General features: G+C 41.2%; 2 pseudogenes; both read right to left on the bottom strand.

Annotated features, from left to right (window-relative positions):
• Nucleotides 1–625: 625 nt before the first annotated feature.
• LOC131275303 (serine/threonine-protein phosphatase 4 regulatory subunit 2 pseudogene) lies at nucleotides 626–2,699 on the bottom strand (annotated as a pseudogene).
• A 3,247-nt stretch (nucleotides 2,700–5,946) lies between these two features.
• Nucleotides 5,947–6,711, bottom strand: LOC101422369 (RNA-binding protein 3 pseudogene; annotated as a pseudogene).
• Nucleotides 6,712–11,586: the final 4,875 nt, after the last annotated feature.

Below are 11,586 nucleotides of genomic sequence, written 5' to 3'. Positions count from 1 at the left end.
TAACAAAAATCTGTGGTTTTTTATAAAGGGTATTATTTGGGGTAGAATCTTACAGTTGCAAATCCCTAAAGATTTCAACTTGAGGTACCATAAGAGGTACTTTCTCACCCAAGTCATTGGCCACATGTTGAAGCAAGATGGCTGATGATGTCTGCAAGGGCTCAGGCTTCCTTTTTCCTCCTAAGGCTTCTTGGTCCCATCTTCTTCTGATACCAGCTGCAGGCTGGAATAAGCCTTGTCCCTAAGAGCTTCTCCCCTGCTCTGTTATCTTCTACTGTAAACTATCTGGCTCATCTCTCTTTCCCAGACCTCTGCCATGTATGGGGAGCTGTCCCTCTTCCTCTGTGTTCTTCTTCTCTGTGTATCTACTTCTGTATGTCTACTTCTGTGGGAGAGTCTGTTGTATCATCCCAGAAAGCAGATGGGGACACAATATCGCATGCCCTAAGGATGTGGTTGAATCAAAGCCCTAATCTTGAGTTAATCAAGTAAATGTAAAGCTTTTGAATTTAAATCAATCAAAGAGTATCATGCCCAGAGGAATAGATCAGTTTGCAAACTTAATATCTCCTTTTGGAATTCATAAATAATATCAAACTGCCAGAGAAATTTCCCTGGCAGTTGTTCAAGAGCCTGTTTCTCTTACTTCACCTTCTTTATAAAATCTGGTTCTTCTTACTTCATAGCCTTCTGTTTCCACAACATCCTCATGTGGATGTTCGGTTTTTAGAGGGCTCACTGAGGAACTTTTTTTGTTTGTTTGTTTGTTTGTTTTTATTTTATTTTATTTACTTTGTAATAATATTACATTAAAAAATATATATATGAGGTCCCATTGAACCCTACCTCCCCCACCCCACCTCTCCCCCCCCTCAGCAACACTCCCTCCCATCATCATGACACAGCCATTGCATTTGTCAAGTATATCTCTGGGCACCCCCGCACCCCATGGTCAACGGTTCACACCATGGCCCACACTCTCCCCCATTCCATCCAGTGGGCCCTGTGAGGATTTACAATGTCCGGTGATTGCCCCTGAAGCACCATCCAGGGCAGCTCCATGTCCCAAAGATGCCTCCACCTCTCATCTCTTCCTGCCTTTCCCCATACCCATCAGCCATCATGTCCACTTTACTCAATCCAATGCCACCTTTTCTATGTGGACATTGGATTGGTTGTGTCCATTGCACCTCTATGTCAAGAAGAGGCTCAGATTCCACATGGATGCTGGATACAATCCTCCCACTTTCAGTTGTAATCACTCTAGGCTCCATGGTGTGGTGGTTGTCCTTCTTCAACTCCATCTTAGCTGAGTGTGGTGAGCCCAACAAGTCAGATTGTAGGTGCTGGAGTCTGTTGAGGCTCAGGACCTGGCTATCACACTGTCAGTCCAGAGATTCATATCCCCTAAATATATCTCAACCCCGACACCAACTGCACCTCCAGCACATTAGCATGAAAGTCTTATGAAGAGAGATCCCATCTGAGTCCAGATTCGTCACACATAAACACCAGTTCCAAAGAGGGGCCATCTGACCTGGTAGTTAACCCCATCGGCCATGACCATAACTCCCATGGGTCTCTTTAGCCCTCGAAGGAACCGATATCTGGGGGTTGTATCTGCTTTATCTGTCTCTCTGACTCTGCTCAGTTGTGCATAAGGGCAATCCTTCTGACAGCCTCCAGACTCTTTTTTAGAGACTCGTAGCCATATAAACTCATTTCTCCTTTCCATTTCCCCCTTACATTAGGTCAAACAGCATTTTAAAGTCATGTTATTCTATGTAGACAGGGATATTCCGCTGATCCCCGTTGAACCTTCCGTATGAGGTCATTTTCCAGTTGCATCATTAGTTGGTAGTTGATAGTGGTCCCTCGGTGCCAGGGAGGCTCATCCCTGGGTGTCATGTCCCACACTGGGGGGAAGGCATTGCATTTACATGCTGAGTTTGGCTTCGAGACTGGCCACATTTGAGCAACATGAAGGCTGACAGGAGGAAATTCCCAGGCACAATGCTGCTCTAGGCCTTGTTCTTATTTTAGACTTATCAGCTCCCAAGCATAGTCATTAGCGTCATGGGCTCACTGTTGAACCCTCACTCCCTCCCGGTCCCCGCCGCTGCACCTGGGAGACTGTCACTGCTCCCCCAGGGACCACGACAGAGCACCACTGGCCAGGACTGAGGAACTTTTTGATCCAGATGTCAGGGAGTCACTGTGAATTCTGTCCTTATTTTGCTGAGAGTTGGACTCTGCTGTGTTCTCAGGCAAACCATTTGTTGTTATGGAGGTTGACAAGGAAAACTTTGGTGGATTGAGTGGTCCAGGACCATTTATTTCAGACCTCTCTTTTTGATGTGGTAAATTTCCAGGAAACATAAAACCTTCCATTTGATTCAAACTACTGGAATTGTTTTTTCCTGAAGAAGGCTAAACCCAGCTAACGACCATCACATTTTTTTCTACTCTTCTGAGATAATTGTCTGTTCCTGAATAGTTTCTCCCTGGATCTGTTAGCAATTCACATAATCATTGAATAGCAAAAGGGATACCACTAAATCCTTCATTTGATCAAAGGGAATATATTCGACATTAGGGTTGGGAGGACCCCTTGGTTCAGAGCCGAAGTTCTGAAATCATCCATCACTTTCTTGAGTTTGAAAATAAAAAAAAGTCTTAAATTGGGACCACTGAGTCATTGTTTCTCCAATCTTGGCTACATGACACAGAAAATATTCCAGGACATGATGAACTATTTTCTACCTCTTCTTAAAATCCTAATACCTGGCATGTAGGCGTCTGACGACATACAGAACCTTGGTTGGGGCTGCAGGCCCACAATCCATTTCCACAGGAGGGGCAGAGGGGCTGTGGCACCCCCAAGAGTTTCTCCAACTCCCCTCTGAAAGTCCAGATGCCAGCTGTGGACACAAAGACCTGAGCAGATTGGGAGGGAGCTGCCCACAGGGCTCCCTGCACCAGGGTCTGTAATAAGATTTCTTTTTAAAGATTTTATTTTTTATTTATTTCTCTCCCCTTCCACCCTCCCCCCATTATCTGCTCTCTGTGTCCATTTGCATGTGTTCTTCTGTGTCCATTTGCATTCTGTCATGCAGCACCAGGAATCTATTTTTCTTTTTGTTGCGTTATCTTGCTACACCAGCTCTCTGTGTGTGCAGTGGCTCTCCTGGCTGGGCTGGGTTTTTCCAACATGGGGCAGCTCTCCTTGTGGAGTGCATTCCTTGCACATGGGGCTTCCCTACATGGGGGACAAACCTGCATGGCATGGCACTCCTTGTGTGCTGCAGCACTGCACATGGGCCAGCTCACCACGTGGGTCAGGAAGTCCTGGGTGCTGAACCCTGGACCTCCTATATGGTAGGTGGATGCTCTATTAGTTGAGCCACATCTGATTTCCTGTAATAAGATTTAAAGTCATGAAGTGTAACTGCTCCAACTTCCATTATTTTTCAAGTTGTTTTTGGCTATTGGGGGCCCCTTACCCTTCCAAGTAAGTTTGTTCATTGTCTCTTCCATTTCTGCCAAGTAGGGTGTTGGAATGTTGGTTTGGTTTGCATTGAATATGTAAATCATTTTGGATGTGTGTATTAGTCTGCCAAAGGCATGCTGAAGCAAAGGACCAGATGTCTGTTGGTTTTTATAAAGGGTATTTATTTGGGGTAGAAGCTTACAATTATCAGGCCAAGAGTACAATTCAAGGTACCATAAGAGGTACATTCTCACCCAAAGTCTGTTGCCATGTGTTGAAGCAAGATGGCAGGTGATATCTTCAAGGGTTTAGCTTTCCTCCTTTCTCTTAAGTCTCCATGGACCCAGCTTCTTCTGTTCTCAGCTGTAGGCTGGCATAAGGTTCATCATTCTCCCTGGAGCTCAATTTATTTCCAGGACCAGCTGCTTTGGTCTCTTCACAAGGTCAGCTGTGGACTATCAGGCAGATAGCTTGGCTCTTTCCCTGAGTCTCCAGCATCAAAAACTCACCTCTTTGTGTTTGCCTTCTCCCTTGGTTTACTTCCATGTGAGAGCATGTTTTACTCCCCCCAAGGGAGTAGGGATTCAACCCTGCATGCCCTAATGTCATGGTCAAATACAAGCCCTAATCTTGATCTAATAAAATAAAAGAGAACCCTCTGGATCTAATACAATCTAATTAGGCCCAGGGGAACTGACCAGTTTACAAACATAATCTCTATCTCTTTTTGGACTTCATAAATAAGATCAAACTGCTATAGGTAGAATTGACATCCTAACTGTATTTAGTCTTTCAATCTATGTTGATGGAAAGCCCTTACATTTATTTAGATGTTGTTTAATTTACTTTAGTAAAGTTCTGTAATTTTCCACATATGTCCTTTACATCATTGGTTAAATGTATTCCTAGATACTTCATTCTTTTAGTTGCTATTATCATTGGAATTATTTTCTTTATTTCCTCCTTCGATTACTCATTATTGGTGATTAGAAAAAGTACTGATTTTTGCATTTTGATCTTGTACCCCACCACTTTATTGAATTCATTTATTAGCTCTAGAAGCTTTGTTGTGGTTTTATGGTGCTTCCTATACATAATATCATGTCATCTGCAAGAAGTGAAAATTTCACTTCTTTCTGTCCAATTTGGATATCTTTTATTTATTTTTTCTTGCCTAACTACTAGCACAATGGTGAAAACCATGGTGAGACTGGGTATCTCTCTCTGTTCCAGATCTTAGAGGGGGAAAATAAACTTTCAGTCTTTCACTATTGAGTATGGTGTTAGCAGTGGGTTTTTCACATATGTTCTTTATCATGTCAAGGAAGTCTCCTATTTCTATTTTGTAAGTAATTTTTATATATTGCCTTACTGCATCAATTGAGATGATCCTGTAATTTTTCCCTTCATTTTGTTAAAATGATGCATTACATTAATTGATTTTTAAAATATTGAACTACCCTTGCATACCTGGGATAAATCCCAAATGATCATAGTGTATAAATATTTTAATGTGCTGTTAGATTTGATTTGCAAGTATTTTTTAAGAATTTTTTTCATCTTTATTCAGGAGGGATATTGGTCTATAGTTTTTTCTTTCTTTTTTATTTTTTTTCAAATTCCAACTTTTTAATCAGCTCCATGAAGGACATCCTAAACACTATGAGACACAACAGAATATTTCTTTCTTCCAGTATTAAAAAACATGACATTCACAAACATTTTAAAAAGCTCTTCTATATAATCAGGGTGGTAGTCTTATAACATAGAGTAAAAAACATCTTTTAGCAATCATGTTCTTTTTTTTATTGACTTTGTACTAATATTACATTAAAAATATATATATATGAGGTCCCATTCAACCCTACCACCCCCCCCCCACCTCTCCCCCCCCCCCCCCCCAGCAACACTCCTCCCCATCATCATGACACATCCATTGCATCTGGCAAGTACATCTTTGGGCACCTCTGCCCTCATGGTCAATGGTCCACATCATGGCCCATACTCTCCCCCATTCCATCCAGTGGGCCCTGTGAGGATTTAAATGTCCAGTGATTGCCCCTGAAGCACCATCCAGGGCAGCTCCATGTCCCAAAGACGCCTCCACCTCTCATCTCTTCCTGCCTTTCCCCATACCCATCAGCCATCATGTCCACTTTTCCCAATCCAATGCCACCTTTTCTATGTGGACATTGGATTGGTTGTGTCCATTGCACCTCTATGTCAAGAGGAGGCTCAGATTCCACATCAGCAATCATGTTCTTGATGGAGATTTCTTGTAGATACGTTCAGAAACTGCTTCCTAACTGTGTTAAGAAAACATTGTTTACAAATTTTTAAAATGTCCCTAGATGCACATTAATTTAAAAAAATATCTTCCTGACCAAACTTTTTTGCCGGAACCAATAATCCTGAGAGCCCAAAATAAAAAACTAGCAAAAGGAAAATACCCAGACTTTACAATGTCCCAGAATTTGTCTTTAAATGGAAGGGAAAACTTTTGAAACACATGGAGCTTTTTAAAAGGTCTTTGACAGGCTACCCTGGTGGTTCAATTAAAAAATAGAAGTTGATGTACTAAAACAAAGACGTTTCAGTGCAGCTCCAAATATCTTTATAAATACAGCCATTTGGAAGGACCTTGCTGGATCAGAAGAATTTTTATTCCTTGTGTATCTACATTATGTGTGCATGCCTCATCTCAGTTGTCATAATTGTCTCTGTAATTTCCTCCAGAGTAGCAGTCATAACCACCCTGGTTTCTGCCACCATAGTCTCTGGACCTGCCATATCCATATCCATATCCTCCAGGCTGACTGTCATACCGGCTGCTCCCATATCCTTGGTCCCCACCACCTCTAGAGTAGCTGCGACCACGCCCATGACCCCCAAAGGCACCCCCTCTGGTTCCCCTGACTGACTTGCCCGCATGGTCCACACGAATCTGGCGGCCATCCAGGGACTCTCCATTCATGGCCTGCATGGCATCTGAGGCATGCTCTGGGTTGGTGAAGGTGATGAAGCCAAAACCCCTAGACCGCTGAGTCTCCTGGTGCTTGACGACGACCACTTCCGAGATAGGCCTGAAGCTGCTGAAGTGGTCTTCCAATGCTTGCTCATCGGTGTTGAAATCGAGCCCTCCCACAAAGAGTTTCCCTTCTTCAGACGACATGGCAAGGAATTCGAGTCCTGGAAATCAGAAAATAAAACAGCCTGATTAACAGCTAAAGCCGAGGGACAGAGAGAATCTATAGTTTTTTCTTGTAGTCTCTTTATCTGGCTTTGGAATTGGGGTGATGTTGGCCTCATAGAATGTGTTAGTTAGTATTCCCACCCCTTCAAGTTTTTGGAAGTGTTTGACCAGTATTGGTACTAATTCATCTTGGAATGTTTGGTAGAATTCTCTTATGAAACTATCTGGTCCTGGACTTTGTTGGGAAGTGTTTGATGATTGATTTACTTTTTTTAATTGTAATTGTTTTGTAGAGTTCCTGTATATCTTGTAGAATCAATGTAGTTTTTGGTGCATTTCTAGAAATTTGTACATTTCATCTAGGTAGTCTAATTCATTGGCATACAGTTGTTCACAGTACACTATTATGGTACTTTTTATTTCTGTAGGGTCAGTTATAATGTCCCCTCCCATTTCTGAAATTATTTATTTGCATCTTCTCTCTTCTGTTTGTCAATCTAGCTAAAGTATTATCAATTTTACTGATCTTTTCAAAGAATCAAATTTTGGTTTTTGGAATGCTCTGTATGAAAGAATAAAATGTTCTTTTTTCATCTATTTCATTTATTCTGCTCTAAAATCTTTTATTTCTTTCCTTATGCTTGCTTTGGGTTTAGTTTGTTGTTCTTTTTCTATTCCTCCAGGTTTACACTTAGGTAGGACTTTGATTTAATCTCTATCTTTTTTATTAATATAACATTTAGGGCTAAAAATTTCCCTCTCAGGACTAACTTTATTTTGTTATATTTTGTATTTCTTTGATCAGGAAACATACCCTTTTCTTGGTCATTTGTAATCTCTTATAGGAATTAAAGTGTGTATATTGAGGCTACAGTACTTTTTGGTTTTTCATGTACCCTTTTAGTAACATTACTAAAGGTCTTCAGTTTTTCACACTACTCAAAGCCATTCTCTCCCCTCTTTTCCTTTCAATCTGAAGAACTCCCTTGAGCAATTCCTGGAAGGCAGGTCTTTTGCTGATGAAATCATCCAGTTGCTGTTTACTGGGAATATTATAAAATCTCCTTCACTGTTGAAAGACAGTTTTGCTTGATAAAGAATTTTTGACTGGTTGCTTTCCTTCTTCAGTATCTTAAATATATCATACCAGCACTTTTGATCCTTCATGATTTGTGATGAGAAATCAGCACTTAGTCTTGTTGGAGATCCTTATATGCAAGAATCACTTTCCTGATGCTGTTTTCATAAATCTTTCTTTATCTTTGGCATTTGACATTCGGTATGTATTTCAAAGTAGGTCTATTACTGTTTACTCTGTTTGGAGTACATTGTGCTTCTTGGACATGCAAAATTATCTTTCAAAGAGTTGAGAGATTTGGGGCCATTATTGTCTAAACTATTCTTTCTATCCCTTTTCCCTTACAAGTAATCATGCAAATGTGTAGAATTCCCATACAACAATCAGTCATCAACACACCAAATTGTTGTGGAACATCTGTTACAGACTATGGGATAATACAGTATGTTTGTTCACCATAGCCCATAGGTTCCATTAAATGCATTTTCCCATGCTTCTCCACATTTCCACCACCCTGCAATAGTGATGTACATCCATTCTGGTTCACAGAAGTACATTCTTGCATTTATACTGTCAACCACAATTCTCATCCAGTTGCAGGTTCACTGTGTTATTCAGTCCCTAAATTATTCTCTAGCTTTCTTCTAATTGACATGAATCCCTAGATTTCTCTTCTCAGGCACAGTCCACTTTATAAGCCAGCTGCTATTGAAGTATCTTTTAAAAAATAAAAAAAATCATCTGCTACACACTATGTGTTACTATCAGCTCTATCCATCTCCACACTTTTACAGTCAACTTAATTAAAACTTCTACCTACATTAAACATCAGTGGTCCTTAAAAGCCCTCATCTTATCTCCTAGCAATCTATACTTTAGGTTGTAACTCCTTGCATTTATATTTCATATTTAGTTAATATTTTTGATACATGCAATACTTGTCATTTTTGTTTGGCTTACTTCACTTAGCAAAATTTCTTCAGGATTCATCTATGTTATCACGTGTCCCATTTCATTTATTTTATTGCAGTGTAGTATTCCATTGCATGTACATACCACACTTTTGTTTATCCATTCATTGGGTGAAAGACACTTGGGTTGTTTCCATTTTGAAAATTGTGAATAATGCCATTATGAATATCAGTGTGAAGATGTCTGTTTGTGTCACAGTTTTCAGTTCTTCTGAATATATTCCTCATAAAGGAATTTCTGGATCATATGGCAGTTCTATGTTTAGCTTCCTGAGCAATGCCAAACTGTCTTCCATAGAGGTTGCACCATTTTACAGTCCCACCAACTGTAAGTCTTCAAATTTCTCAACATCCTTTCCTGTTTTTTAAATAATGATCATTTTATGCATTGTGAAATGATATCTCATCTTCATTTTGATTTACATTTCCCACTAGCTAGTGACATAAAACAATTTTCATGTGCTTTTTGGCCTCTTTGGAGAAATGTCTATTTAAGACTTTCACCCATTTTTAAATTGTATTGCTTTATCTTTTATTGTTGACATGACTTGTATGATCTCTTTATATAGAATGGAAATCAAACCCTTATTGGATATATGGTTTCCAAATACTTTCTCCCACTGAATTAGTTTTCTTTTTACCTTATTGATGAAGTCCTTTGTATCACAAATTTTTTAACATTTGAGGAGGTCCCATTTATTCATATTTTCTTTCATTGCTCTTGCTTTTGGTGTAAAGTTTAAGAATGCACTACCTACCACAAGGTCTTAAGATGTTTTCTTACATTTTCTTCCAGGTACTTTATGGTTCTAGCTTTTATATTTAGATCTTGAACCATTTTGAGGAAATTTCTGTATGAGGTGTAAGATAGGGGTTCTCTACCTTTCCCCTTCCCCTTTCCCTTCCCCTTCCCCTTTCCTTTCCTTTCTTTCCTTCCTTCCTTTTTTTTAGGTTAAGTAAATATTCATATTTATTAAAGTCATGCAAAAATATGCAGATCAAAAGCAGGCTATCTTAGGGTCAGAAGTCATCATCCAATATAGTCTTTCTTTTCAAAATACACATATTTTTATTTTTAAAAATATATTTATATTAAATAAGCATTACATAAAATTATAGGGGATTCCCACATGTCCTACTCAGGTCTGTTTCTAAACCACCAGTTTCGTTTCATTCATCCATGTGTCTATATACCAGTACCATGCTGTTTACAACTTCAGCTAGATAATATATTTTAAAGTTCAGAAGTGAGAGTTCTCCAAGTTTGCTTTTCCTTTTTAAGATGTTTCTCACTCTTCAGGACCCTTTAACCTTTCAAATAAATTTGTCAATTTTGTTTTCCATTTCTTTAAAAAGATGATGGTGGAATTTTTTAAAAATCAAAATTGCATTGAATCTGTATAGATTTGGGTAGAAATGATATCTTAATAAAAATTTGTCTTTCAATCCATGAGCAAAGAATATTCTTCCAATTATTTAGATGTTTTAAAATTTCTTTTAGCAATACATTGTAGTTTTCTGAATGTGAGTCCTTTATATTCTTGGTCAACTTTATTCTGAAATGTTTGATTCTTTTAGTCCCTAGTTGCGATGGTTTGCTCGGTCAGTAGAGGTGGGGTCTGGCTGCGGACGAGGGGTCGGTCCAGCTCTGGACGAGGGGTTGGTCCCGCTTGGGACGAGGGGTCGGTCCAGCAGCAGACGAGGGATCGGTCTCACAAGGGGTTGCGCGGTTCGGCTGACGGGGTCGCCCGGCGAAGCCGGCGACGAGGGGGTCGCCCGGAGAAGCAGGCGACGAACTGGGGACAAGGGAGGCCAGGCCCTTGTCAGGGGCTCTCAGGACTGGAGGGCGCACGGCAGAAGAACTACTGCGGAGACAAGGTAAACACACAAGTCCACTTTATTGAGGGAGAGGCAACAGTTTTATAGGGGCCGGGGAAGGCTGATTGGTCGAAGCCACGCCCTGTTCTGATGGGTTGCCAGCGAAAGGTCAGTGGGCGGTACTGGACGGGGGAGGGGTGGTGGTTAGGGATTGGCTGTCGCTGTTGCTGGGGGAAGGGGCAGGGTTTAGGGATTGGTGGCTGCTGTTGCTGGGGTGGAGGGCAGACTTGAGTTTCCCGCCCACGCCTGGCTGTTGCTGCTGTCGGGGGGAGGGAAAAGGGCAGACTGGATTTTTCTGCCCATGCCTGGCTGTTGCTGCTGTCAGGGGAGGGGAAAAGTGCAGACTGGAATTTTCCACCCTGCGCCTGCGCAGGGAGAAAGAAGAAGAAGGGTGCCGCCCCACAAGGCATTGTGTGGCGCCATCCGGGAGGAGGGGCGGCCGTGCAAGCATGGCTGCTGAGAAGGGGAGACCCGAGGGCACTCTGCGCCCATGCCGAGCTCCCTTCAGGGGTGGCGGTGAGTCCGACCAGCCACCCTATTATGGGGGCAGCGGCTTGGCCTGCTGCGGCTGCTCCCCCGCCAGGCCAGCAAACCACACTTCAGCCTGAGGGGTGACCGCACCTAGTGTAAATGGATTTTTTTCCTGCTTTCCTCCTCAGACTGCACATTACTAGTGTAGAGAAATAGCACTGATTTTTGCATATTGATGGATCCTGACACTCTCCTGAAACTGTTTATTAGCTGTCACAGCTTTGTTATAGATTTTTTAGGACCTTCTAGGTTCAGATTCATATGTCATCTGCAAATACCAAAAGTTTTCCTTCTTCCTTTCCAATTTGGATGATTTTTTAAAAAAATTTTTCTTCGTCTTTGTTTTAAATGTTACATTTAAAAAATATGAGATCCCTATATACCCCCCTCAACCCACTTCTCCCACATCAAAAACATATTCCATCATTGTGGCACATTCCCTGCA

Source organism: Dasypus novemcinctus, chromosome 22, assembly GCF_030445035.2.
Source record: "Dasypus novemcinctus isolate mDasNov1 chromosome 22, mDasNov1.1.hap2, whole genome shotgun sequence".
In the NCBI taxonomy this organism is placed as follows: domain Eukaryota; kingdom Metazoa; phylum Chordata; class Mammalia; order Cingulata; family Dasypodidae; genus Dasypus; species Dasypus novemcinctus.
The sequence above is the reverse complement of the archived record's forward strand: the minus strand, read 5'-3'. Positions and strand labels throughout refer to the sequence as shown.